Source organism: Rousettus aegyptiacus, unplaced genomic scaffold (genome assembly GCF_014176215.1).
Source record: "Rousettus aegyptiacus isolate mRouAeg1 unplaced genomic scaffold, mRouAeg1.p scaffold_m13_p_6, whole genome shotgun sequence".
Lineage (NCBI taxonomy): Eukaryota > Metazoa > Chordata > Mammalia > Chiroptera > Pteropodidae > Rousettus > Rousettus aegyptiacus.
The window spans coordinates 61,134,212-61,161,327 of NW_023416309.1; the positions used below are offsets into that span (position 1 = coordinate 61,134,212).

The window sequence follows — 27,116 nt, forward strand, 5'->3', positions numbered from 1 at the left end:
TCTTGCCACACCAGCCCAGCCCAGCCCTGCTGATTAATTGCATAATTAGCTAGAAGCTACATGTTGTCACTCAGGATGAATTTGCTTTAAAAAATGTTTTCTAATGAAAAACACAACAGAATCTAAGAATATTCCCTATGCAGTTGCCCAAGGAGGCTTCCTGCTTGGGCTATCCCAAGTTGTTACTCAGTTTCTTGGACAGTCTAGAATCTAGAGGCAGCAGGCTAGCCTGGCACTTTTTTCCTCCAGGGTGAGTGAGTTATACAACCTGTTCCAGCACTGCCAAGTCCAATAGACCCCATTCCTACAGCAGGCCAGAGGCTCCTATTTGCAGATGGGACTTGCAGATAGCCTAACTGGGGAATGCAAAGACCACGTGACATGGAATCCTGTGAAAGGGCTTCCTTACCCTGCTCAAGCCATCAGAGAAGTCCCACAAAGGACCAAAATTGGATGGGGTGTGACTTCACAGGCCAGTGACACGGTGTGAGTGGTAAGCCAGGTGAAAAGGATAGCTATAGAAAAGCTAATGGGCAGGAGTCCCTGCTGACCTATACAGGGGAGCGAAGAGGGCTGGGGAGGAGGGTGGAGTTGGCACAGAAATATAGGGCTCAGCCCTAGATCCCCTAAACTGAGCACTTTTGTGACCAAGGTCCCCACATGACTTCCTGTGCCAGCATGAGATTTGGCCAATTGGCTTCCTGGTCAGTGGTCAGTGGATACAGGCAAGAGCAGTGACACTTTGTGTGTTTTCCAGACTTCAGTGCACAAATACCCATACCTCTACTCTGGCATATCTGTCTGCCTGGGAGAGCTTATCAAGGAAAAGAGGGTGAGGAACACTCTCCTGCCCTTCTCTTCCTCTCTAATGGTCTCCTTAAATGTAGAATACCACCTTCTGCTGCTAGGGCTATGTGAAAGACTCCCCTCACATGTCTGAGCCCTATATGCCTTCTGTATGATCCCTGGCTATGTGGCCAACCGTCCATGTCTCCACTGCTTTCTCTAGCCAAGTTGGGCATCTAAGTGCACATCTGGGCCCTTTCCTCTGGTCCTAGGCCCTCCAGATTTACAGAGATTATTTCACTGCCTTCTCTTGAGCCAAATTCTGAATGCTCTGAGACTCTGCATGAACAGAGCAGGTGAAGCATTTCATTCTTGTGATCTGGGGAGGGGTGAGGTCTTTGTGTGAGAGAAACAGCGAGGCTCTGCTCCACTCTCAGAAGCCCAGTTTCACATCTCCAATGATCACTTTAGAAGTGTCATGCCCTGGTGAGCATATCTATAACTCACTTAGGGGATCCCCCAGACTTGTCTTATATTAAATACAAAAATCTAGCTACAATTTTTCCACTAATGAAGTGTCCAGTCTCTGCAAAATCTCTTTTAAAAGGAACTCCACCTCCCAGGCAGCACATTCCTCTTGAGGCTTCTCTAATTGAAACTTTCTCTTTCTCTTGAACTAAAATATGCTTTGTGTGGCTTCCAGCCATTGACCCTATTTCTATCTCCCAAAGTATTTTTTTTGTAACTTTTCGTGAATCCATAACGCTTTCAAACAAAAAGTTAGGTAGAGACATGCAAAATATAGGAAGTGTCAAAATTGCCCTTCTACAGATGTCTGAGATGAAAAATGCACTAGATGAGATTGGACATTGTAGAAGAGATTAGTGAACTTGAAGACAGCAATAGTAAATGTCCAAAATTAAACACAAGGATGATTGGGTATACAAATAAGTGAAAAGAGCATCAGTGAAGTGAGGAGAATCTTTAAGCATCCTGATATGTTGTAGAATCCAAAGGAAAAGGGAAACAAAAAATATTTGAAACCGGTTGAAAATTTCTAAATTGGGTAAAAACTTTAACCAAGTTTTCTTTTACCAAGGGTTGTTTACCAAGAAGCTCAACCAAACCACAAGCACAAGAAACATGAAGAAACCAACACCAAGTCACATCATAATCCAGTCAAGACACATCATAATTATTCAAAATCAGTAATAAAAAGAATATCTTAAAAGCAGAGGAGAAAATAGCAGATTACATATAGAAGACCTACATTACTGTAAAGTTCTTAGTCTATGCTTGAAATAATAAAAATCACTGCCTTTATTATGATCAGTTAAAGATATATTCTATAAATCTTAAAACAAACAATAGAATAACCAGGGTTATAGCTGATGAGAGAAAATGAAGGAGAGAAAATGAAATCATAATAAGTACTTGATTAATGCAAAAGGAAAACAGGAAAAAAAGAAACAAAATCAGATGGAGTTCCACTTCTGTAACGGCACCATGAGGGGTTCCATGGAACCACTCCATGAAACAATACATTTCTGCTGTTTTAAGCCACCAAGTCTATGGTGTTTTATTATAGCAGCCACAACAAGCTAATACAGAATTTGCCACTGGAAAATAATGACTAAAAATGTGCAGATGGCTTTGGAATTGAGCTGGAAGAATGGTGAGAACATGATGGAAAAAACCATCTTGAGCAGACAACTGGTAAAAATTTGGATGCTAAAGATTCTGCCTATGAGAGCTCAAGTAGAGACAGCCTGTATTATCTAAGGGATTACATATATTATCATAAACAGAATGTCGGTAGAAATGTAAACATTAAAGTCACTTCTGGGGAAGGCTCAGAAGGAAATGAAGAACATTTGGAAATTGGAGGAAAGGGAATCCTTGTTATATAGTATCAGAAGTTAGCTGAATTGTGTTTTGTAGTGTGTGGAAATAACTTGTAAGTAATGATCTTGAATATTTAACTAAGAAGACATCCAAGAAGGATAAAAGGTACAGCCTGGTTTTTTTCTTGCTTCATATAGTAAGATGGGAAAAGAGAAATAAATTGAGGAAATAACCGATAGGCAAAAGGAACCAGAACTTTATTATTTAGGAAATTCCCAGCCGACTCAGGTTGAAAAAATGCTAAAATCAGGAGGTTCAAAGTTAAGAACTATGCTGTGGAGAGAAGGCCAAAGGTGTAGCTAAACAATGCTTTTTTGGTGAATGTATAGACAAGCTATAAGAATTTCAAAGAAAAAAATGTTTTGACCCGAGCTATTCCAGCTGTGTGAATTCAAATTACTTTTACATGCTGAGTTTCTCTCTAGAGGGATTGCCGTCTATTTTTCTCTCTATGTATTTGTCTATCTTTTATTTATGTCATTCTTAGAATATGATTACCATGTGTTGTGTACTCGGTTTTATTATTTTAAGTTTTGTTCAACCTTTTCAGTGTAGAGAATATAGAATTTAGATTTCATACTTATTTTTTCACAGCATCTTTTTCTCTTTCACTCAACTTTTTCACTGACTTTCTCTATCAGATATTCTTTTTATATTGAGTAAAAATTTACATGACATGAAATTTACCATTTTAAAGAGCATAACTCAGTGTCTTGCAGTACATTCACAATGTTGGGAAGCCATCACCACTATCTAATTCCAGTACATTTTTATCACGCCAAAAAGGAACACTATACCCATTAAACAGTCACTTCCCATTCCTTCCCTTCTCTCAGTCCCTATGGATTTGCCTTTTCTATATATTATATATTCATATATTATATAAATATACCACATGTCGGTAATCCATTCATCAATTGATGAACATGAGCTGTTTCCACTTTTTGGTTATTATGAATAATGCTTCTGTGAAAATTTGTGTAAAAGTTCAAACCTTTGTGTAAACCTAGGTTTTCAATACACTTGGTTATAGGCCAAAGAGTAAAATTTCTGGGTCATATGGTAAGTCTATGTTTAACTTACTAAGGAATAACCAAACAGTTTTCCACAGCATCTACACCATTTTAAATTCCAAGCGGCAATGCAGAAAGATTTTAATTTTTCCACATTCTCACCACACTTGTTATATTCCATTTATTTTTCATCAAAGCTGTTCTAATGTGTGGGAAGTGATATCACATCATGGTTTTGATTTACATTTCCTTAACGACTAATGGTGTTGGTTGTTTTTCTTTTTTGTTCTTGAATTTTAAGACTTCTATATATATTCCAAATACCAGAGCCTCATCAGATATAAGTTTTGAAACTCTTTCTCCAAATCTGTGGGATTTTTTACTTTCTTAATAGTTTCCTTCAATGCATGGAATGTTTCCATTTTGTGAGGGGCAAATCGTCTATTTTTCTTTTGTTGCTTGTGCTTTTGATTTCATAAGAAACCAATGTCAAATCCCAGGTCATGAAGATTTACCTCTTGTTTTCTTTAAGAGTTTAGTTTAACTCATATTTAGGTCTTTGATTCATGCTGAGTCAATTTTTGTAATTAGAGTGAGGTAAGGGTCCAACTTGATTCTTTTTATGTGGCTATCCAATTGTCCCAGAGTCCTTTACTGAAAGTACTATTCTTTCCCCTATTGAACAGACTTGGCGTCTTGTTGAAAATCATTTGACCATAGACATATCTGGATTTATTCCCAGACTCTGAATTCAAATCAATTGATCTATATGTCTATCTTTATGCCAGTATCACACTGTCTTGGTTAACATTGCTTTGTAGTAAGTTTTGAATAAAAAGTGTGAGTCTTTTGACTTTGTTTTATTTTCAAGGTTGTTTTGGCCATTCTGGGTCCCTTTCAATTTCATATTAGTTTTAGAATCAGCTTGTCATTATATATATATATATATATATATATATATATATATATATATATGTATTCTATTTGTTGTTTTTCTGGAGAACTCTGACTAATACATTCCTGAAATTGATCTACAGATTCTACACAATCTCCAAAGGCTCTCATATGACTAAATTTGGAGATAAATAGATATCCACATATATATCATTGCCAAATCCTGTGTCACGAAACTTTCCCCCTGTGTTTTGTAGTTTTAAGACTTACATTTAGATTTTTGATTCATTTTTAGTATATGGTGTTAGGTAAAGATCCATGTGGATATTCAGTCTGCCCCCCCCAAGCTTTATTGAAATATAAAAGATAATTAATTACTTATATTTATATTGTACAATTCAATGCATTTTTCAATTATAGTTGGCATACAATAATATATTTTCAGTGTACAGCATAGTGATTAGAGATCTATACAACCTACAAAGTGATCACGCCACTAAATCTAGTATCCCTCTTCTCCCTTATATATATATTCCAACATTGTTAACTATTTTCCTTATGCTACACTTTATATCTCCATGTCTATTTTGTAACTATTCATTTGTACTTCTTAATCTCTTTGCCTTTTTTCTCCTGTCCCCACAATTCCCCCTCCCATCTAGTAGCCCTCAAAATATTCTCTATATCTATGAGTTTGTTTCTGTTTTTGTTGTTGTTTATTTTGTTCTTTAGATCCCACATGTACATGAAATCATATGATACTTGTCTTTATCTGTATTACTTATTTCAGCTCAAACCCTCTAGGTCCATCAAGGCAATATTTTTTTCCATCCTCTTCCTTTTAGTGTGTGTGTCTTTTAGTCTGAAGTGAGAGTCTTGTAGGCAGCATGTGTAGGGGTCTTGTTTTCTTATCCATTCAGCCACCCTTTTGGTTGGAGCACTTATTTTCCATTTAAGGTATTTGTTGAGAGGAATGTAGTTATTACCATTCTTTATTCCTATTTTTGATAACATGTTTTTTCTTCTTAAAGAAGTCCCTCCAACATTTCCTGTAATACTGGCTTGGTGTTGATAAATTCCTTTAATTTATTTTTGTCTGGGGAGCTCTTTATTTGTCCTTTAACTCTAAATGATAGCTTTGCTGGATAAAGTATTCTTGGTTGTAGATCCTGGGTTTTCATCACATTGAATATTTTCTGCCAAGTCCTTCTGTCCAAGCCCTGCACAGTTTCTTCTGAGAAATCAGCTGCCAGTCTTACAGGAGCTCCCTTGTAGGCAACTGCTTTTCTCTTATGCTTTTAAGGTTTTCTTTTTGCATTTAACCTTTGGCATTTTAATTATAATATGTCTTGCTGTAGGCCTCTTCGGGTTCATCTTTTTGGGGACTCTCTGAGCTTCCTGGGGTTGTATGACTATTTCCTTCACCAGGTTAGGTAAGTTTTTCATCATTATTTATTTAAATAGCTCTTCATCTTCTTGTTCCCCTTCAGGTACCCCTATAACATCATATTTTTACATTTAATTTTATCCCATAGGCTCCTTAAATTATTATTATAATCTTGGCTTCTTTTTTCTTGCCATTCTTATTGAGTGTCCTTGGCTTCCCCAACCTCTGTATTGGTGGTTCGATCCTCTTCTTTATCCATTCTTTTGATTCCCTCTAAGATACGATTCATCTCAGAAAATGTATTCTTCATCTCTGACTGGTTCCCTTTTATAATTTCCATTTCCATTTTTATTTTTTTTATCTCTTTGTAAAAGTTATCACTGAATTCATCTACACTTCCCTTAAGTTCACTGAGCATCTTCATAACCAGTGTCTTGAACTCTGCATCTGTTAGATTGCTTGACTCCATTATTTTTGGATCTCTCTTCTGTTCTCTCAGATGGTTTCTGCTTCTTTGTCTTCCCATTTTGACTGGCTTTCTGCATCTGTTTCTATGTACTAAGCAAAGCTCCCAAGTCTCCCATCTTATTAGCATGGCTTTGTGTAGTAGGTGTCCAATGACACAGTCTTGAGAGGAGTTCAGCTACAGGTCAAGTTTAGCCCCAACCTGTGCCCCGCCAGGGTTACCTGTTAAGATTCAGCAAGAAATCCACAGATACTAGACTTATAGTTGCCTCAATAGGCCACACCAGAAACCTAGGCCAGCTGCCACCTATGTTAGTCTTGGAGTCAGCTCAACAAGAAACACTGGACTCGATTAGGATACACCTGGCTTGGTGCAGCCATGAGTTGGAGGAGGGGTTTCAGGGAATCCTCTGGGCAAAGCAACCTCTGTTATCCAGTTTGATGACATCTTAGCTATGGTGGCACTGAGTCCCCACACCAGGAAGGAGGGAGGGCTCAACAGAGGAACAATGGATACTGCCACCACTTCTACCCAGGAGAGGGCCTCACCTTTGGCCCTCACTCAGACAACCCAGTGTCCCCCTGTAAGTCCCTGGCCCCCAGGCAGCCAACCTAGCACTGGGGCTCAGGGCAAGTAAGTTCGTCACTGCAAAAGTCCACTCATAGACAAAGCACCTTTAAGAGGCGTCTGCAGTTGCCAGCTGCTGCTGCCGAAGCCTCTATCCTATTCAGCCGTTAGTGACTGGACAGCCTTGGGTCTTCGCCCCCTCCTACCTTTCACTGTTGCAGAATGATTTCTTATTTATCTCCCTAATTGTAGAGCTCCTGTTTCTTTAGATCCCAGGTGACTCTGCTTGCTGTTTGATCCATGTTTCTGTCACAACCTTTATTTGGTCGCAAGAGGGATGAACAAAGCCATTTCTTCCCCTACCTAAAATTGGGTATTCAGTTTTTTTAGCACCATTAAACGGCACCCTTGTCAAAAATCATTTAACAATTTATATGTAGTTTATTTCTTGGCATTCTAGTCTATTTTATTAGTTCATATGTCCATCTTTATGCTAGTACCACATTGTCTTAATTGCTCTAACTTTATAGTAAGTTTTCAAAACATGAAGTAGGAGTCCTGCAGCCTTTGTTTTTTTTCAAAAATGTTTTGGCTATTCATGGTTCCTTCAGATTTCATATAAATATTAAGAAGGATTTTTTTTCTGCAAAAAAAAATCATTGCGATTTTGGTAGGGATTGCAATCTATAGATTGCATTGGGTAGTATAGACACCTAACACTATTGAGTCTTCCAATCCACAAACATGGTATGTGTTTCCATTTTTTTTAAATTTATTTCAGCAGTGTAATTTTCATTGTATGAATCATTCACCTCATTGGTTAAATTAATTCCTAAGTATTTTATTCTTGTGTGTGCTACAGTAAATGAAATTACTTTTTGTAATTTCCTTTTTAGGCTGTTCATTGTTAATGTATAGAAATTTAACTGAGTTTTGAATATTGATCTCATATCCTGCTACTTTGCTGATTTTATTTAGTACTAACAGAGTTTTTTTTTTTTTTATGGAATCATTAAAGTTTTCTACATATAAGCTCATATCGTTTGTGAAGAAAGATAATTTTACTTCTTTCCATTTGGATGGCTTTTATTTCTTTTTCCTGCTTAACTGTTCTGGCTAGAATTTTCAATACTTTGTTGGATAAAAGTGGTGAAATTGGGCATTGTTTTTTCCCTGATCTTAGGAGAAAAGCTTTTAGTCTTTCACCATTGAGTGTGATATTAGCTATAGGGTTTTTGTATAAGGCTTTTACGATGTTAAGATTTCCTAGTATTTTTATAATGAAGAGGTGCTGAATTTTTTCAAATACTTTTCTGCATCTACTGAGATGATCACGTGGTTTTCTTTTCCCTTCATTTTCTTAATGTGGTGTATTATATTGACTAATTTTTATATATTGAATCATCTTTGCATCCCAGGGATAAATCCCACTTGGTCATGGTATATAATCTTTTTAATATGGTGCTGAATTCAGCTTTTTAGTATTTTGTTGATAATTTTTGCATCAATGTTTATAAGGTATATTGGTCTGTAGTTTTCTTGTAGTGTCTTTGTCTGGCTTTAGTATCATGATAGTGTTGGCTTCATTGAGTATGTTAAAAAGTATTCCTTCCTCTTCGATTTTTGGGAAAAGTTTGAGAAGGCTTGGTATAAATTCTTCTTTAAATGATAGAATTTGTCATTGCAGCCAGTAGTATTAGGGCTTTTCTTTTTAGAAGATTTTTGATTACTAATTCAATCTCCTCACTAATTACAACTCTATTTAGATTTTCTATTTCTTCATCTTTAGTCTTGGTAGGTTTTGTGTTTCATTTAGGTTATCCAATATTTCTGTGTACAGTTGTTTATAATATTCTTTTCTATTCCTTTTTATTTCTGTAGAGTCAGTAGTAATGTCCCACTTTTGTTTCTGAAATTAATAATTTGAGTCTCCTCTTTTTTTCTTAGTCTGTCTAGCTATAGGATTTTTAATTTTGCTGATCTTATCAAAAAACTCACTTTGGGTTTTATTAATTTTCTCTATAATTTTTTATTCTCTATTTCTATTTCATTTATCTATGCTCTAATCTCTATTATTTCTTTTCTTCTAGCTTTGGGTTTCATTTGTTCTTTTTCTAATTCCTTAACTTATAAGATAGATTATTGGTTTGAGATCTTTTTTTGTTTAGCTATAAATTCTCCCTTAACATTGCTTTCACTGCATCCCATAAATTTTAATATGTTGTAGGGTTGGTATGTATGTATGTATGTATGTATGTATGTATGTATGTATGTATTTCTAAGTATTTTTAAATTTCCCTTGTGATTTCTTCTTTGATTCATTTGTTTTAAGAGTGTATTGTTTAATTTCTACAATTTTATGAATTTTCCAATTTCACTGCTGTCATTGATTTCTAACATCACCTCACTATGGTCAGAAAAGATAATTTTATAAATCTATCTTTTTAAATCTATCTAGATTCCTTTTATTGTATTTCCTTTTACCTAATTACTCTGGTTAGAATTTCCAGGACAACATTCATTACAAGTGGCGATAGTAGACATCCTTGTCTCATTCTTGATTTGGTGGGGAAAGCTTTCAATTTTTCACCAATAAGTGTAGTGTTAGCTGTGGGGTTTTCATGGATGCCTTTTATCAGGTTAAGAAAGTTCTCTATTGCTAATTTTAAAAATGTTTTTATTATGAAAGGGTGTTGGATTTTGTCAATTTTTTTTCTGTTTCTTTTGAGTTGATCACATGGTTTTTAATTTTTTATTCTATTGATATGTTTTACTGCATAAATTAATTTTGAGTTATTAAAATTACCTTGATATCCATGTTTCTGTCACAACCTTTATTTGGTCGCAAAAGGAAGGAACAAAGCCATTTTTCCCCTACCTAAAATCAGATATCCAGTTTTTTTAGCACCATTAAATGGCACCACTTGGTCATGGTGCATAATTATTTTTATATGTTGCTGTATTTGGTTTGCTAATATTTTGTGAGGATTTTTTTTTTTTTTTTGCATTCATGTGTATTAGATACTGGTCAATGGTTTCCTTTTCTTGTGATATCTTTAATGTCCGGGTAATACTGGTCTCATAAAATTAGTTGGGAAGTGTTCCTTCCTTGTTTACTTTTATGAATAAGTTTGTAAATATTTGACATGGATTTTTTAAATGTTTGGTAGAATTTAGCAGTAAAATCATCTGGGACAAGTCTTCTCTTTGTGGAATTTTGGTTGTTTATTTTTACTTAGTAATACAATCTATTTCTTTTACTTAGTATAAAATCTATTTAGATTTTATATTCCTTTTTTAGTCAATTTTAGTAGTTCATGACTCTTGTAACACAGGAGCTCCAGGCCTGGAACTTGCACTTGGGTTTGGATATTCCTAAAGAACCACCGGGAGGACCAGAAATGCCATTTATTACTCACGAGGCAGGGAAGCTTCGGCAGTGGCTGGTCAAAGCTGCAAGAATAAAGCTGCTGACCAAGAATAAGCAGAGTTTTTTATGCACGCAAGCAGAGGGAGAAGTTATCTCATTGGGGGAGCAGCCACCTTCTATGATGGATGGTAACGAGATGTGCTGCTTGGTTACAGGAGCAGATAATGTTCATAGAAGCAGCAGAAAAAGCCATTGGGAGTAGGCATTGCTGAAAGCTCTTTGTATTCTTCTTCTTGGACTGCTGGTCAGGCAGCTATCACTCCTCTGAGTATGTGGAGGGGCTATGCTCTGAGTTAATCCTGAACTCTACCCTAACATAGGTCCTCCACCTCACATTCTTCATGATAGTTCTGCACAAACACAATAAAGACTATATCCTAACACTAATAGTACGCATAAGCCAAGCAGTCTTGTTACCAGGTACCAGCTCCAAGAGCTCAGGGAGGGCCACCAAGTGGTTAAGGGGTTTGCTCCAAGTGCTGCAACATGTGAGGCTACTATTCTTGTTACAACTCTCTCCAGTCTCTTGATAATTCCTCAATTGTGAAGGAAAAGAGGTGAGGAATGCTCCAGCTGCCTAATGCTAAAAAAGGGTAGAGTTTGAGGGTTAGAGGAATGAAACTGTCCAACATTCAGTTGAACACATTGATAGTTTTTGGTTTACTATGAATACAAAGTAGCCTTCTGCATGATTCTATTTATTTGAGTCTCAACCTTCCCAGAGGTATTACTGTAGGTTTAGCAGGTTTTATTAGCCATTGTATAGATGACTCCTATGTCTGTGAAAACAAGAGAAAAACAAAGGTTAATAATCAGAGTAAATTATAAACCAGCTTCTGAGTTTGTAAGGCTGTCAGTAAAGATTTCTAGATAAAGGCTGGAATCATCTCCCACAACTTGAAATGTCCCTAATGATGTCCTTAGATGCCAGGGCAAACTCTTTGCATGGCCCACATAACACCAGTCACCGAGATTTTTCACGCAAGAACCATTGTGGCAGTCTCTCAAATTTTATATCAAATTGTTCGTCTTTAGCTTGCATGGCTTGGAAAAAGCAGTTATAGTTTTCAATATGTCCTAGTTAAAGGATGGGAGACAAATTACAAATTAAAAACATGTTCTAAGAGCCACAGACAAATATTAGAGGAAACTAAAGAATTCATGACCCAGTCCAATAGATGAGTAAAAATAAAATAAAACCTAAAAGACAATAAATAGTATAAAAATCTAATGTTTGCATAGGTATATTTCAATTCTTATTGAAACATGGTTTTTCTTTCCTCTCCAACTATCCCTATTTTTACCAAAGATAGTGAAATAAAGACTTGTTCATTTGTGAAATAAGTCATTTCAATAAACTTTGCCTGATCATTTGCATAAGCCCAGCAAGAATATTAATTAACCAGATAGGCACTTCTAATTCTGCTTTACTGGAATTTTATGAGGAATCTTTAGGTTGAATGTAAAAGGCCTCCCAAAGCCAAAAAAGTCAAGACAAGAACTTGCCCTCAGAGGATGCCTACAATACCTCTAGGTTTTAGGTGAGCTCCTCTTGTCTTGAGATCTCCAAAATATATTGAGGTCCTGCACTTGCCAACAAGTGACATTCTTTGCTCATGTGGGAAAGCTGCTGGGAACCATGAGAGCAAGGTACCAGGCCAATATTTCCAAAGACTTTATTGGCTTCCGTAAGTTCACCTTAATTTCTTGAAGTTGCTTGGTCATATCCGAGTCTCTGCATTTCTCCCAAATATGACACCCCAGTCAAAGACTTGGTAATAAAAACTAGTTTCCAATCATGTCCTGTTGTAAAGAGAACAGATTCTTATTGAACTTATGCAAATAATCACATCGCCATGAAAGTAAAAATAACTACTTATTGAAAGTATTTGGATTCTGGAGGGGTAAATAAGGAGGAAAAGAAACACTCTAATTCTGCATAATTGTTACAAAATTTGGTTCTTACTATTATTTTGATAAAACAGGATCTTTGTTTTCTTCAGGCAAAAACCTTTTCCATAATATCAGTAGTCGACCAATAGTCTCAGAAACTCTGTCTTAGCAAGGGGAGAAAACATAATTCTTATTTTGTATTAGCCTACTTTTGACATTTAAAATTTATTTCTAATCTTGTTTAGCTTAACCACATATAAAGTTTCCTCTTTCAAGATTTCTCTTCACAGATCTTCTGCAACTTTCTTTATCCCTTCAGTTTGCCTCTTCTTACTCATTTAGAAATAATTAACTTTAGGACAAACTACTTTCCTTTAATCTTCTTTAAAATACATCTCTATACCTTATACCTTCCGTTATTAAACATGTGCATTTCCCTTTTAATTGTAATATGAATTCTTTACTCTCAGGGACCTCAGTTTCTAATGGCAGAAAGTAAGTAATTAACATTCTTTAGATTGGCAAATTTGTAAATACATTTTGTAAACTCCAGAAGTATTTCATTTGCCCTTGACCGTTCTACAGAGGCTGAGAAAAGGCGGGGGCAGGGTATAGTTTGCTGTAAATCTGAAAGAGAGTCAGAGGTTAGCATGACATCATCAATATAACAGTGCGATTGTATGGTGGAGGGTTTAGCCCAGCCAGTCAAATACTCAGCCATAAAACCATGGCAAATAGTGGTGCTATAGAGGTACCCCATCAGTAGGAGGGTGAAGGTCCATTATTGTCCTTCCCAAGTAAAGGTGAATGGTTCTTGACTGTCTGAATATTTTGGATGTGTTGTGGTCCCACAAAAAGTCATCCAGGCAAGGAGGAGAGGGTCAAGAATGTCTTTGCCTTCTGTTCACCTTTACTAGACCATCCTTACTTTCCACCGGCACACCCACACTGATTCTCTCTCTTTCTTCTGGACCCATTGGGCCCTCTGTTTATACTTGGTCAGTTCAATTTCTTCCAAATGAGCAACAGCCTGTGCTGCAGCCTGGATTGTCCTCCCCACTAGAGTGGACAGGACAGGTACCAAAGTACTATAATAGGCCAGCAGGGCCGACTAGATGATGAGGTCCCACATACCTGCAGTAAATGACATTGTATCAGGGCCCTCAAATGGTTTGATGTAAATAGCGTGCCTCATTTCCATCTTCCTAAGGAATACTTGCAGTTCTGACATGGACATCCAGCATGGCTGGACCTTTGGCAAATCACATTCATTTGACCACATCACATGGCAGCCTACCATGAGCCAATTCAACAGTGATACATTTTCTGTGTATTGGATTGCCCCATGTATGTGTTGGCACAATGAAATGTGGGTGGTGACAGAGGCTATCCCAACAACAGAACTCGAGACATATGAAGTATGCCATCTGCACCAGTGTCCCAGAGGTGAAGTTGCCACCCCATGATGGATTCCAATCTTTTTGGTGGAACTAGGAGGCCAGCTCTATCAACTGTGATGATGTATATGGCCAAGCAGAGGTGTGTAGATGTTTGAGGGGAGGAGGCTGGTTCCTTGGATTTTGCCTTTCAGGGCATTCTTGTTGAGTGTTTAGATTCTGAACAATTACTGGGTAGGCCCAAGATACACGTGTGGCTTCCTCTGGGAAGGGACCTATATTTCTTCATCTGACTCAGACTCACTTTCTGCTGTAGGATCCCACTTACTAGGATTCCATTCAGAATGTACAATTACTGTGAGATCTTGTTAGCTTTCGCCCTTGAACTTTTGCAAAGCAGCAGGCTAGGTCCTGCAGTTTGTTCACTAGTCTGTTCTAACTGTTGTCCCAGAATATTGTTGCTATTGGCCTGTGTGACTCACAGGTCTCTTTCTAGCCTTACTTCCTCTTCCACCTTCTTCACCCTTTCCTCAGCCTAAAACTGTTTAGCGGTAGCTTCACATAGAGCCTGTAGAAGGGACCAGCCCATTGCAGCTGCTACAATCTGCAGATCCTTCTTGTTTAAAGAATACAATTCTCCTATTTTCATAAAATCTGTAAGAGGCCTATAGTTGTGTTGGGGTGTCCCTTACATTCCCTTGGTGGGCTCCAAGAATCTAAAAGGCTTGCTACCTCAAACGACATGGACCCAGAGGCCCACCCTGGGATTCGTACCCAGCAAACACCCACCAAGCATGTTCTCCCCCTCTCTCTAAGTCAACTCAACCGGAGTACTTTCCATAATACCCTGCCAGGCTCTCCAATTGTAACACAGGAGCCCCAGGCCTGGGGCTTCACTTGGGTTTGGATATTCCTAAAGAACCACCAGGGGGACCAGAAATGCCATTTATTACTCACAAGGCAAGGAAGCTTCAGCAGCGGCTGGTCAAAGCTGCAAGAATAAAGCTGCTGACCAAGAATAAGCAAAGTTTTTTGTACACACGCAGAGGGAGGAGTTATCTCATTGGGGGAGCAGCTGCCTTCTCTGACAAATGGGAGCAAGGTGTGCTGCTTGGTTACAGAAGCAGATAATGTCCATGGGAGCAGCAGGAAACATCCTTGGTAGTAGACACTGCTAAAAGCTCTTTGTGTACTTCTTTCTGGACTACTGGCCAGGCAGCTATCAGTCTTCTGAGCATGTGAAGGGGCTGTGTTCTGAGTTAACCCTACAACTCTTTAATTCATTTTAACTTAGTTAACTAATGTATTTACATACAATCATTCATGGTATTCCATTATAGTCCTCTTTATTTCTGTAAGGCAGTAGTAATATTCCCTCTTCATTCTTAATAATAGTAATTTAAGTTACCTCTCTTTTACTCTTGGGCAGTTTTGATAAAGTTTTCTCAGTTTTGTTTCATTAATATTTCTCTATTGAAGTTAGATCTAGCTGGTTTATAATGTTGTTCAAATCTTCTATTTCCTTGTTCATCTTCTGCCTAGATTTTTTTTTTTGTTGTTTTTGTTTATTTTTACCAATTATTGAAAGTAAGATATTCAAGTCTCTGATTATTTCTGTTGGATTGTCTGTTTCTCCTCTAATTTTTGTCAGTTTTCACTTCATATCTCTCGAGTTCTGTTGTTGGGTATATATATGTTTGCCATGGTTATATTATCATGGACTTACACTTTTATAATTATAAAGTGTCTTTGTTTATTCTGGAGTTTTTCCTTTTCCTTCATTTGGGGAATATTCTTCTGTCTCCTTATTTTGTTTTACTTTCTGTGTTTGTTCCTATGAGTTAGATACAAGAGCTATCTCTCCCAGTTTTGAAAGAGTAGTTTCTGGGTAAACTGTGTATTGAATAGTTTTGGCAGTTTGGTTGTAGTCAGGGCACGTGTGTACAAGTCATCTGGCCTGAAAGAGTGAGTTGAAGTGGGATAGTATTGTGTGTCTTTGCTTCCTTGCCCTTCTACTCTGGATGAGTTTACAAACAGGAGGCTCCGTGTGCTCTGGATATGCCCTGTTGTTTCAACTGTCTGTGATCTGAGCTGAGTCTGGGTGGGGTTGCTTGCCTACTTGTGTCTCAAGGCCTCACCAGCTTTGCTCCTTCTCCTGTTGAGGCTAGCCTGCATGTGTGTACCTTAGCACTTTGCTTGTACTGCTCACATTAGGGGCAGTACAGCTTCTTGTACACTTAGCCACTGTTGCTTAGATTAACTACAAGGAGAGGGCACTCTGCACACCTGCCCAGCTCTGCCCCTTCTCCAGGTAGGGCAGCTTTACGTGAGTATATAGCCTTCCTTTGGAAGTTTTGAACACTCTCAGGGCTGGGCAGCAGCTTTCAAACAGGTGTGTGCACAGCAGCACCCCACTTACTCCTCATGTGGCAGCATGGGGTATGGGTACCTGCAAAGTCCTTCTAACTTAGCACTTTCTTCCAGCTGGGCAACCTGGCTTTGCATGCAGCAGTGCCCCACTATCTTTACACTTTCTCTGGACTAGGCACTCCTGCCTACAGGCACTGCAATGTTTTGTCAGCTACCAACTCTTTCAAGGATGGAGAGCCCCATTTGAGCACACAGTAGCACCCCACTTTCTACATGCTTTCTCTGGACAGGGCAGCTCTTGCTGGTGGATACTGCAGCATTTTGTTTGCTCTCCCTTTCTTCAGTCATGAGAGTCCCTTGTGTGCACAGCCAGGTGGGAACATGAAGCAGCACCCTGCTGCACCTGCTGGATCAATCCCCCTGCATGCACGCTATGCACTCTCTCATTTTTGCTGGATCTAGCTCCAGGAGGGGTACCTGTGGATATGCTACAGCATCCTGCAGGTTGTCCTGAGAACCTGATAGAGCTCCCACTGGCTATTCAGATTCAGAGGATCCATAAATAATGGCACTCATCTGTACTTTCCATCCTGGGTTGTTCCCTCATCTTCCAGAGAGCTCTCATAGTTTTCCACCTTTTTCTATTCAGTAGCTCTCTCTTGCTTGTTTTGTAGAGGCCATTCAATTGGCTCACAGTTGTCTCTTAGGAAGATTTGCTCTAAATATAAGTGTATATTTAATGTATTCTTGTGAAGGAGAGAGCTCAGTACTCACCTATGCTGTCATCTTGGCTGAACACCCTTTATTTACTCCCAGTAGCATTTCTGTTTCAATGTCTTTTATGTCTGATGCTTGTGGCTATTGTTTGCCTGACATATTTTTCCATTCATTTTTTTTACTCAAAAGGCTTTCAATAAGATATATTGACATATACAATTATATTAGTTGCTGGTATACAACACAATCACTTGATAGAGATATAAATTGTAAAATTATCACGTCTAGTTAATATACATCATCACACATTTTAAATTTTTTTATTGTGATGAGAACTTTTAAGATCTACTGTACTAGCAGCTTTCAAATATATAACGCACTATTATTAACTATAGTCACCATGCTATACATTACATCCCCAGAACTTATCTATTTTAAAACTAGAAGTTTGTACTTCTGACAATCTTCCTTTTACTTTTACTACCATCCTTTTACTTTCAACCTATTTGTTTCCTTGAAGTGTCTCCTGTAGACAGAGTACAGTTGGGTCATGTTTTCTTTAGCCCAATATGACAGTCTCTGCTTTTAGATTTGGTTCTCTAATTCATTCATGTATTAGCATAGATATGTTAGCATAGATATAGTTGGGATGTTAGCATAGATATAGTTGGGATTTTGTCTGCCATATTACTTTCTGTTTTCAATACTTCTTGTATTATTTTTGTTCCTCAGTTCCTCCATTTCTCTCTTCTTTTGTAATAGGTAGATATTTTCTAGTGCATCATTTTGATTCACTTCTCATTTCTTTTACTACAATATTAGTTATTTTCTTAGTCTTTACAATGCAGATTACAATTTACACTTTAATTTATAATAATCTAGTTTGGATTAACACCAAATTAGTTTAAATAATATATAAAAATTTTTCTCCTCTGTAGCTCCACCTCTTTTATGTTGTTATTATCACAAATTATATCTTTATATACTGGGTGCTCATTGACCTAGATTTATAATTATTGTTTTATGTAGTTCTCTGTTAAATAGAATAAAAGGTGGTAATTTCTAAGCAAAATACATTAATATTGACTTTTATATTTACCATGTAGTTACTTTCACTAGTGTAGTTTATTTCTTCTTGTAAGTTTGAGTTATTGTCTTCTGTCCTTTTATTTCACATTGAAGGACTCCCTTTAGCATATTTTATAGTGCAGATGTGCTAGTGATGAACTCTCTGTTTTGTTTTGTTTTTAGTATGGGAATGTCATAATTTGTCTTTCATTTTTGGCGGATAGTTTTGCCAAATACAGAGTTTGGGGCTGACGACTTTATTCTTTCAGCATTTTAAATATATTACCCCACTGCTTTCCGAACTGGGACAAGTGGTTTCACTGAGCTTGCTTTCAGAATTCTCCTTGTCTTTGTCTTTCAACAAGAGAAAAGCAATTAGTTACCTATAAGGGAGAGTCCATAAGACTGTCAGCTGATTTCTCAACAGAAACTTTGCAGACCAGAAGCAATTGGCAGGAAATATTCAAAGTGATGAAAAGAAAGGACCCACAACCAAGAGGACTCTACCCAGCAAAGCTATCATTTAGAATTGTAGGACAGATAAAGAGCTTCCCAGATAAGAAAAAGCTAAAGGAGTTTATCAATACAAAACTAGTACTACAAGAAATATTACAGGGACTTCTTTAAGAAGAAAAAGGAAAACATATATGGATAATAAAATGGCAATAACTACGTATTTATCAACAATTACTTTAAATGGAAATGGATTAAATGCTTCAAACAAAAAGTAGGATGACTGAATGGATAAGAAAATAAGACCCTTACATATGCTGCCTACAAGAGACTTACTTCAGATTGAAAGACCCACAGATACTGAATATAAAGAGATAGAAAAGGGTATTTCATCAAAATGGAGACAAACAAGCAAAAAAAAAAAAAAAAAGCTGGGGTAATAATACTTATACCAGACAAAACAGATTTGAAAACAAAGGCTATAACAAGAGACAAAGGATCCAGTAATCTCACTAATGGTATTTATCCAAAGAAACCCAAATCACTACTTTGAAGGGACATGTAAAACCATGTGTTCATTACAGCGTTATTTGCAATAGCCAAGATATAGAAGGAACCTGGGTATCTATCAATAGATGAATGTATAAAGAAGATATGGTACATATATACAATGGAATATTACTTAGCTAATAAAAAGGAATGAAATCTTGTGGAATTCAGGAGTCCTTGAACTTTAATGGGAAAAAACATTTCATCTTTATGTGTATTACTATCTAATGGAAATTTAGTATCTAGGCAACAAACTACCACAGTATAAGCAGTAATGATGGCTTGGCATTATTCTTTCTTAAAACCAACTTTATTTCATTCCAAGCTTGGAACCTCCCTGAGATCTTGGGGTCTCTTATGCAGCAGCTTTCCAGCCTCAGTGACCTATACTGGTTCCCACAGAGACCCCTAAGGTCCTAGAATTCGGGGACCCTTTAGGTTTGAAATTCTTACTCCTCTACTCCACCTTGGTCATAAGCCCCTCCTGCCCCAGAGGCAATGTCTGCTTCAAGACTTTGGATCCCTCTGCTGGTGCAGCACCCCAACCCCTGCACTCCTGCCAGCCTTTGAGAAGCCCCTCCATCCTTTCTGCTTATCTCTGCCTATCCTCCCAGGACACCCAGCATCATCCATTCAGGGAATTAGGCTCTTAAAGAAGTGGCTGCCCTTTAGGAGTGGCTTCCTGAGAGGGCAAACAGAAAATACAAAAATTAGCAACTCAGCAATCACCTTACTGCACAAGCCAGGATCTCTTGGCCTTCCTGCTTCCTCTGTAATGTAACTACTTCTGTTACAAACTCATGTTCATCCCCTTATTGAATTCTAAGAGCTTTTTATACAGTAAAAACAATGACCCTCTGGTTATTATATATATGACAACATTGGCCCCCAGGGAGAAGTTATTTGCCTTTGAACTTTGCTGGGATCTTTGTATGTTTGTTTTGTTTTGCTTTTATTTTTTTTTCAAATTTTGTACTTTTTAATTATTTTAGTAATTTTTAATTTTTTTATTTTTTAATTATAGTTGACATTCAATGTTACATTAGTTTCAGGTCACAACACAGTGGTTAGACATTTATATAACTTACAAAATGATTCCCTCTCATAATTCTATGACCCACCTGGCACCATACATAGTTATTACAATATTGACTATATTCCCTATGCTATACTTTACATTCCTGTGACTGTTTTGTAACTACCAATTTGTACTTCTTAATCCTTCCACCTTTTCACCCAGCCATCCAGCCCTCTTCTCCCATCTGACAACCATCAGCCTGTTCTCTGAGTCTATGAGTCTGTTTTTGTTTTGTTTGTTTATTTTGTTTTTTATATTCCACACATAAAGGAGATTATATGATATCTATCTGTCTTTCTCTGTCTGACTTATTTCACTTAGCATAATACCCTCTAGGTCCATCTGGGTTGTTGTAAATAGTAAGATTTCATTTTTTAATGGCTGAATAATATTCCATTGTGTATATATACCACATCTTCTTCTTCCTTTTTTTTTTAAGTTTTAAGTAGGATTTTATTTACATAAATAATCAGTTATAGATGAGGCACTTTCTAGGATTGACATGTCTTTCCTCTAGCTACATGGGTTCAGGTTTCTTGTCTCTGGCTTCAAGCTTGAGACTCTCAGGGAGCTGGTGATAGACAGAGAAAGTGTCCAATGGGCTACACTGGTCAAACTTATGGAAGGTATTCTTGGGTCAATTCCACTGGCTTGGCCGCCACTCACTTCACCTCTTTATCATAGCATAACTCAATGTAGACAGACAGGAAACATCTTTCTAGAAAAGATGTCCCTCAAAATTATAGTCTGTCAAGATAATTCTTAGGTCAGGGTGGTTAGTAAAGAACACTCCAAACACGTCCCAAATCTCCCTCTCTTACCAGTTGGTTACAGAGACAGTAAACTCAATGGATGTCAGCTCGTCTGTATACATCTGCACACAAATCAAGGAGTTGAAGCACAGAGAGAGCAGATTGTAAACAATTTCAAGACAGTTTTGCTCTGGTAGAGAAGTGCACTGCTATAAAGTCATCCAAGGATTTGAATTGTATGTGGGTGTCATCCCTGAGGTAAGTCAGCACTAGGTTTACTCCATCAGGATAGATACATCTCTAACTCATTGAAGTAGGACACCCGAACTTGTTAGACATACTTGAGCAAGATTCTGCCAAATATTCTCCAAAAGAAGAATGGGAAAATGAATACTAATGTGGCAATAACTACACACTTACCAATAATTATATTAAATGTGAATGAATTAAATGCATTGATCAAAAGACATAGGGAAGCTGAATGAATAAGAAAACAAGACCCATACTTATGCTATCTACAAGAGACTCAATTCAAATCAAAATATACACAAGACTAAAAGTAAAGGGATGGAAAAATATTTTATGTAAGCGGAAACAAACAAAAATAAAGCTAAGAGCTGCTTGTGGGCCACATCATTCTGTGGTCTAACAGCGGGATGCATATGGGCAGCAGCACTTTTCCTCTTCACCGGCAGCAGCAGCACCGAGGGTCTCCTGGACACCCTAGGCAGGGCCTTGGCTCCCTATAAGCCGCCCACCCCACAACAGCCCCTTGCCAGATGCAGATCCTACCACTTGTAATCTATTAGTCTATTGGTTGACACTTCCATATCTTGATTATTTTAAAAAATGCTGTAATGAACATAAGGTTGCATGAATCTTTTTGAATTAGTGTTTTTAATTCCCTTGAATATATACCCAGAAGTGGAAATCCTGGGTCATATGGTAGTTCTATTTTTAATTTTTTGAGGAATCTCTATGCCGTTTTCCATAGTGGTTGCACCAGTTTGTAATCCCACCAACAGTGTACAAGGGTTCCCTTTTCTCCACATCCTCACCAACACTAGCTGTTTGTTGATTTATTGATGATAACCACTCTGACAGGTATGAGAAGATAGCTCATTGTGGTTTTAATTTGCATTTCTCTGATGATTAGCCATGTTGAGATCTTTCCATGTATCTATTGGTCATGTGTATGTCCTTTTTGAAGAAATGTCTATTCAGGTCCTCTGCCCATTTTATAAATGAATTGTTGGGGGTTTTTTGGATAATCTATCCATTGATATCAATGGGATGTTAAAGTCCCCCACTATTGCTATATTACTGTTGACCTCTCCCTTTATGTGTCGTAGCCGCCAGCCCCTGAAAGACACACAGATACACACATCAGAATTCAGTGAGTTATAGGAAACACTCTTTATTCAGCCAGTTGGGTCTGCCAGGGGTACGCAAACCCCAAATTAAGCAGCCCCGAAATGTAGAGGTGCAAGGTTTTTAAGCCTCAAATCCCATTCTTCATTCTGTCTAAACACAAAGGGCTATCTTTCTTCTATTCACTACCTGTCAACTCACAGGTCAGGTGCGTAAGCGGGGGTACAGAAGCAGAAAGCTTGTTCAGAATGTAATGTTCCTATAATCAAAGGCCTACATGCCCATAGCGATAGTCAAACAGTAATTTCCAGTAAGAGTCAAATATTCAGCCACCACATATGTTCCTCAATAATTGCTTTATATACTTAAGTGCTCCTAAGTTGGGTATGTAAATGTTTACAAGGATTATATCCTCTTGTTAGACTGATCCTTTTATAATTATGAAATGTTCTTTGTCTCTTGCTATAGGCTTTGTTTTAAAGTCTATTTTGTCTGCTGTAAGTACTGCTATCCAGTTTTTTTTGTTTGTTTGTTTCCACTTACATAAAATATTTTTCCATCCCTTTATTTTTAGTCTTGTGTATATTTCAATTTGAATCGGGTCTCTCATAGATAACATAAGTATGGGTCTTGTTTTCTTATTCATTCAGCTTCCCTATGTCTTTTGATCAGTGCATTTAATCCATTTACATTTAATATGACTATTGGTAGGTGTGTAGTTATTGCCATATTAGTATTCATTTTCCCATTCTTCTTTCCTTCCCCCTCCCCTCCCACTCCCCCTGCTTCTTTTTCCTCTTCCCCTTCTCCTCCTCCTCCTCCTTCTCCTCCTCCTTTCTCTTCTAGAAGTCTCTTATAGTATTGTTTTTATGGTGATTAACCCTTAACTTTTTCTTTTCTGGAAAGTTCTTTTTCTCTAGTTCGATTCTAAATGCTAGCCTTTCTGGGTAGAGTAATCTTCATTGTAGGTTTTTACTTTTCATCACTTTGAATATTTCATGCCAATCCCTCTATCCTGCAGTTTCTTTTTAGAAATCAGCCTAGTCTTATGGGAGCTACTTTGTAGGTAAATTAACTGCTTTTCTCTTGCTGCTTTTAAAGATCCTCTCTTTCTTTCAACATTTGGCATTTTAATTATGATGTGTCTTAGTATGGACCTTTTTGGGTTCATGTTGTTTGGGACTCTTCACTTCCTGGATTCATGTGCCTGTGCCAGAATAGGGAAGTTTTTAGTCTTTATTTCTTCAATTAGGTTTTCACATCCTTGCTCTCTCTCTTCTCTTTTTGGTACCCATGTGATACACATGTTGGTGTGGTTAAAGTTGTCCCAGAGGTCCCTGAAACTATCTTAATTTTTTTTTATACTTTTTTCTTTTCTGATTGGCTATTTTCTGCTACATTGTTTCCAATTCACTGATTTGATCCTCTGCTTCATCCAATCTGATGTTGATTCCTTCTAATGTATTCTTTATTTCCAACTGATTCTTTTTTCATGGTTTCTGTGTCCTTCTTAAGTTTATTTACTCTTCGTAGAAGTTCTCACTGAGTTCATCTATTCTTCCCTTAAGTTCATTGAGCATACTTATAACCAGTGTTTTGAGCTCTGTATCTGGTAGATTGTTTGCTTCCATTTTGTTTACTTCTTTTTCTGTAGTTTAGTTCTGTTCATTTTTTTAGGAAATGTTTCTTTGTCTCCTCATTTTGGTTGCCTCTGTGTTTTTGTTTCTATGTACTACATAAGTCTGCTATATCTCTCAGTGTTGGCAGGGTGCCTTATGTAGTAGGTATCTTGTAGGAGCCAGTGGCACAGTCTTTCCTGGTCACCTGAGCTGGGTGCACCAAGAATTTTCCTTGTGTATGTTGTGTGTGCCCTCCTGTTGTAATGGCTGAAAAATGACTGCTAGAAATTTATTACTTGCAGGAAAATTACTGCTTGTCTATTCCCATGAGAACATGGCTATGTCCATAGAAACATAGGCTGTTACCCATAACATTCTAAACATGATTTCTGCTTCTGTAACCCCGCTTACACACCTGACCCGTGAGTTGACAGGTAGTGAATAGAAGAAAGATAGCCCTTTGTGTTTAGACAGAATGAAGAATGAGTTTTGAGGCTTAAAAACCCTGTACCTCTACATTTCAGGGCTGCTTAATTTGGAGTCTGTGTACCCCTGGCAGACCCAGCTGGCTGAATAAAGAGTGTTTCCTATAACTCACTCACTGAGTTCTGGTGGTCCGTGTGTCATTCAGGGGCTGGAGGCTACAACACTGTTGTAATTGAGCCTTGATTGTTGTTAGCACATTGGTGTGTGGCGTTGACTCCCAAGCTAACTGGCTGTGAGGACTGTCCAGGACTTCCATGGATGAGCTGTTCTGTGGGGCTGAACCAATGGAGCATGATTCTCTTTAGTGGGTCTCCAGTGCCTGCCAAGACCATCCTCTGGGTATGTCATTTGTGGAACTAATTGTGTAGTGCTTTTGTAGTCTGAAGCTGGTCACAGGCTGTGTGATTTGGGGGCCTCTTGGGGAGGACCATGATGCAGGCAAATTTCAGCCACTCCCTGTGCCCTGGGCCACCTGGTAGGAACCACAAAGCAATCTGTGGTTGGTAGCTGCTTGTGCTATGCCCAGAGGTGCATGAGAGAGGCCATACTGTGAATCAAGACCAGCTGCCACCAGTGTTGGGACTGGGGCCACTCAAAAAGAGGCATAGAGCATGCTGAGACCAGATGCCACCTGCCTGGAGGCTACGGATCTTTGTGAGTTTTCAGGAAAGTCTGCAGTGCAGTCTGAGGCTAGCTGCCTATGAGGGGAAGCCACCTAAAGAGTTTCAAGCAGTGCCCAAGTTGGGCGGAGCCGAGCCTTAGGGAGACACCAGGGTGAGGCAAGCAGGGTTCACCAGGTTAATGTAGATTCAAATTTGATACCCACCTTTTTCTGTAGGCTGCCTCTAGAGGTCATAGAAATCCCTTCTCAGATCCTGGATCTCAGCTCTACAGCTTTTGCATTTTTTGCTTTTTAATTTTGAGGTGAGTTGAATCCTTCATTTTTTCAGAGTTTTTTCCCTGTGTTTTTATAATTGGAGGTTGGCCTTCCCCTACCCTTGTCATTTAGCTTTTTATGGTTTCTTTGTTAATTTGAGAACTTTAATTGTTCTGAAAAGTATTTCTGGGTATTATGGGGTGGAGGCACTCCCATTCTCTCACTAGGTATTGGATGCACCAGGATCTGCTATAAAAGCAACTTCTGTCTATGTTTGACACTTGACAGGCTGAGTGCATGTGTCTCCTGTGGGGAAAGAAAAGGGTGAGCCAGAAGTCACTGAAGGGCTACCTCCAGCACCCCACAGAGGCATCATCCTGTGGTGGCTGAGGCCCAGCACCCGCAGTGTCACTATGTTGTAAAAAGACCCCTCACCACCCTCCCCACCCCCACACACATACCTGTGAAACAAAAGATGAGGGGGCTCACCTTCCTCCTGACATCAGGAGCCACATAGCTGACCCCTTCCTCCAAAAGCTGTGGGAGGCTCTCTAAAATGGTTTCCTTCTTTCTCTCAGGTCTGATCAGCATTCCCAGTGCTCAACAGAATTCATCCTAAAGGGAACTTGTCACCTAAAGCATAACAGAGTATATTAGGTTCAGTTCCATAGCAACCAGAGCTCAGGCTTTGCATCTCTTGTGTGTGTCAGAGACCAGGGTCCCCTAGGACAACTCCTCTCCTGTTCTCTGTTTCCCACTTGAGCCTGTACCGGGAAGCGGATATGATCCTTCTTCAGATGTCATCTGAGGGTCCTAAAGTAAATTAGGAGGCACTCTCAGTCACTGTAATTAAAGGGGAGACAATTAACCAAGACAAGGAGCCCTTAACCCTGTGAAGTTAGAGTCAATGACATGCAGCTCTGCCTACGGGTCCTGCCCTTGCTGTCAACTCCCTCAGCAGCCACTGGGATTGAGCTTGCCCTCTGACCTTCAGAAGCAGCCCCTGTCCAGAATGCTCCTCATCCACAGTTCCTCAGCTAAAGCCCTGGGAGATGGTAATAGCCAGGCCCCCAAATCCTCTGTGTAGAGCAGCCACTTGCTGACCCCAAAGCACCAGCTTGGGGCCCAGATGCAAAGAGGGGGCTGCTATCTTGTGTCTGGCATCTGAACAAGACGAAGAGATCCATCAAGAGCAATTACGTGAACAGCTCCTTCCTGCTCTGTTTAGCTGACTAATTCAATAGGAGCCAAATCAGAGGCCTGGATTGGGAGAGGCGCTCCCAAATCAAATGAAAGCCTCGCTTCTGAAGCCTGGCATGTCGGCATTAACATGTCAGCTTCCGCTCAACCCCAGACTCTCCCAGGACAAGGCCACCCCCTGTTTCAAGAGGCACTAGGGCCATGCTGCAAGCACCCCAGCCTCTGTCCCACAAGAACCCTTCCATCAGGCACAGGCTCAGGGCTTTGTGCCTGGGGAGGGAAGCAGACTTGTAATAACATCGACAGGGCCCAGGAAGCACCACAGTCCCCTCCCCAGGCCTGTCCACAACTCACAGCCTTCTCTTAATAGTGTTGTTTCCTTGCCATAATGCTGTGCTCTGAGCAGCATTGCTCCAGGCCAGTTGGAGGGGCAAGTGGAAATAACTATGGAGGATTTGGCTTAGTAGGGGTGCAGGAAAGGATCTGTGCACCCCTGGATTTAGGCTCCAGTCAATCCTGCAGAGGGAAGGCATGGGAGAAAAGACCTGTGACTTCCCTTATAGGGCTCAAGTCCAAGGCTATGTTCCAAACACCCAGCCTGGATGTGTTGAGTTCATATCTTAGACTCAGAGAATCCTGACATCTCAGGACTCAAGGGGATTATAGAGATCATCACGTCTAACTTACACTCACTCATCACTGGGATGTCATGAAGGGCCAGGTCCCACTGAGGGGTATCTGAAATACTAAGTCCAACTGAGAGTCAGGAGACCTGGAAACATCTGACATTTATAACTTGTTAAAGATGAAGCACTGTAATGTTTTTTTAACCTCTTAA

At 38.8% G+C, this 27,116-nt stretch overlaps 1 long non-coding RNA gene and 1 pseudogene across 1 annotated transcript in view; both read right to left on the reverse strand.

The window, feature by feature from the left end:
* Window positions 1-20,358: 20,358 nt before the first annotated feature.
* Window positions 20,359-25,593, reverse strand: LOC107517802 (annotated as a pseudogene).
* A 1-nt stretch (window position 25,594) lies between these two features.
* LOC107517637 overlaps window positions 25,595-27,116 on the reverse strand; it is a 112,687-nt gene continuing 111,165 nt past the window's right edge. The window contains exon 3 of the long non-coding RNA XR_001598565.1: window positions 25,595-25,711. This is a non-coding gene — a long non-coding RNA (uncharacterized LOC107517637). The remainder of the gene's footprint in view (window positions 25,712-27,116) is intronic.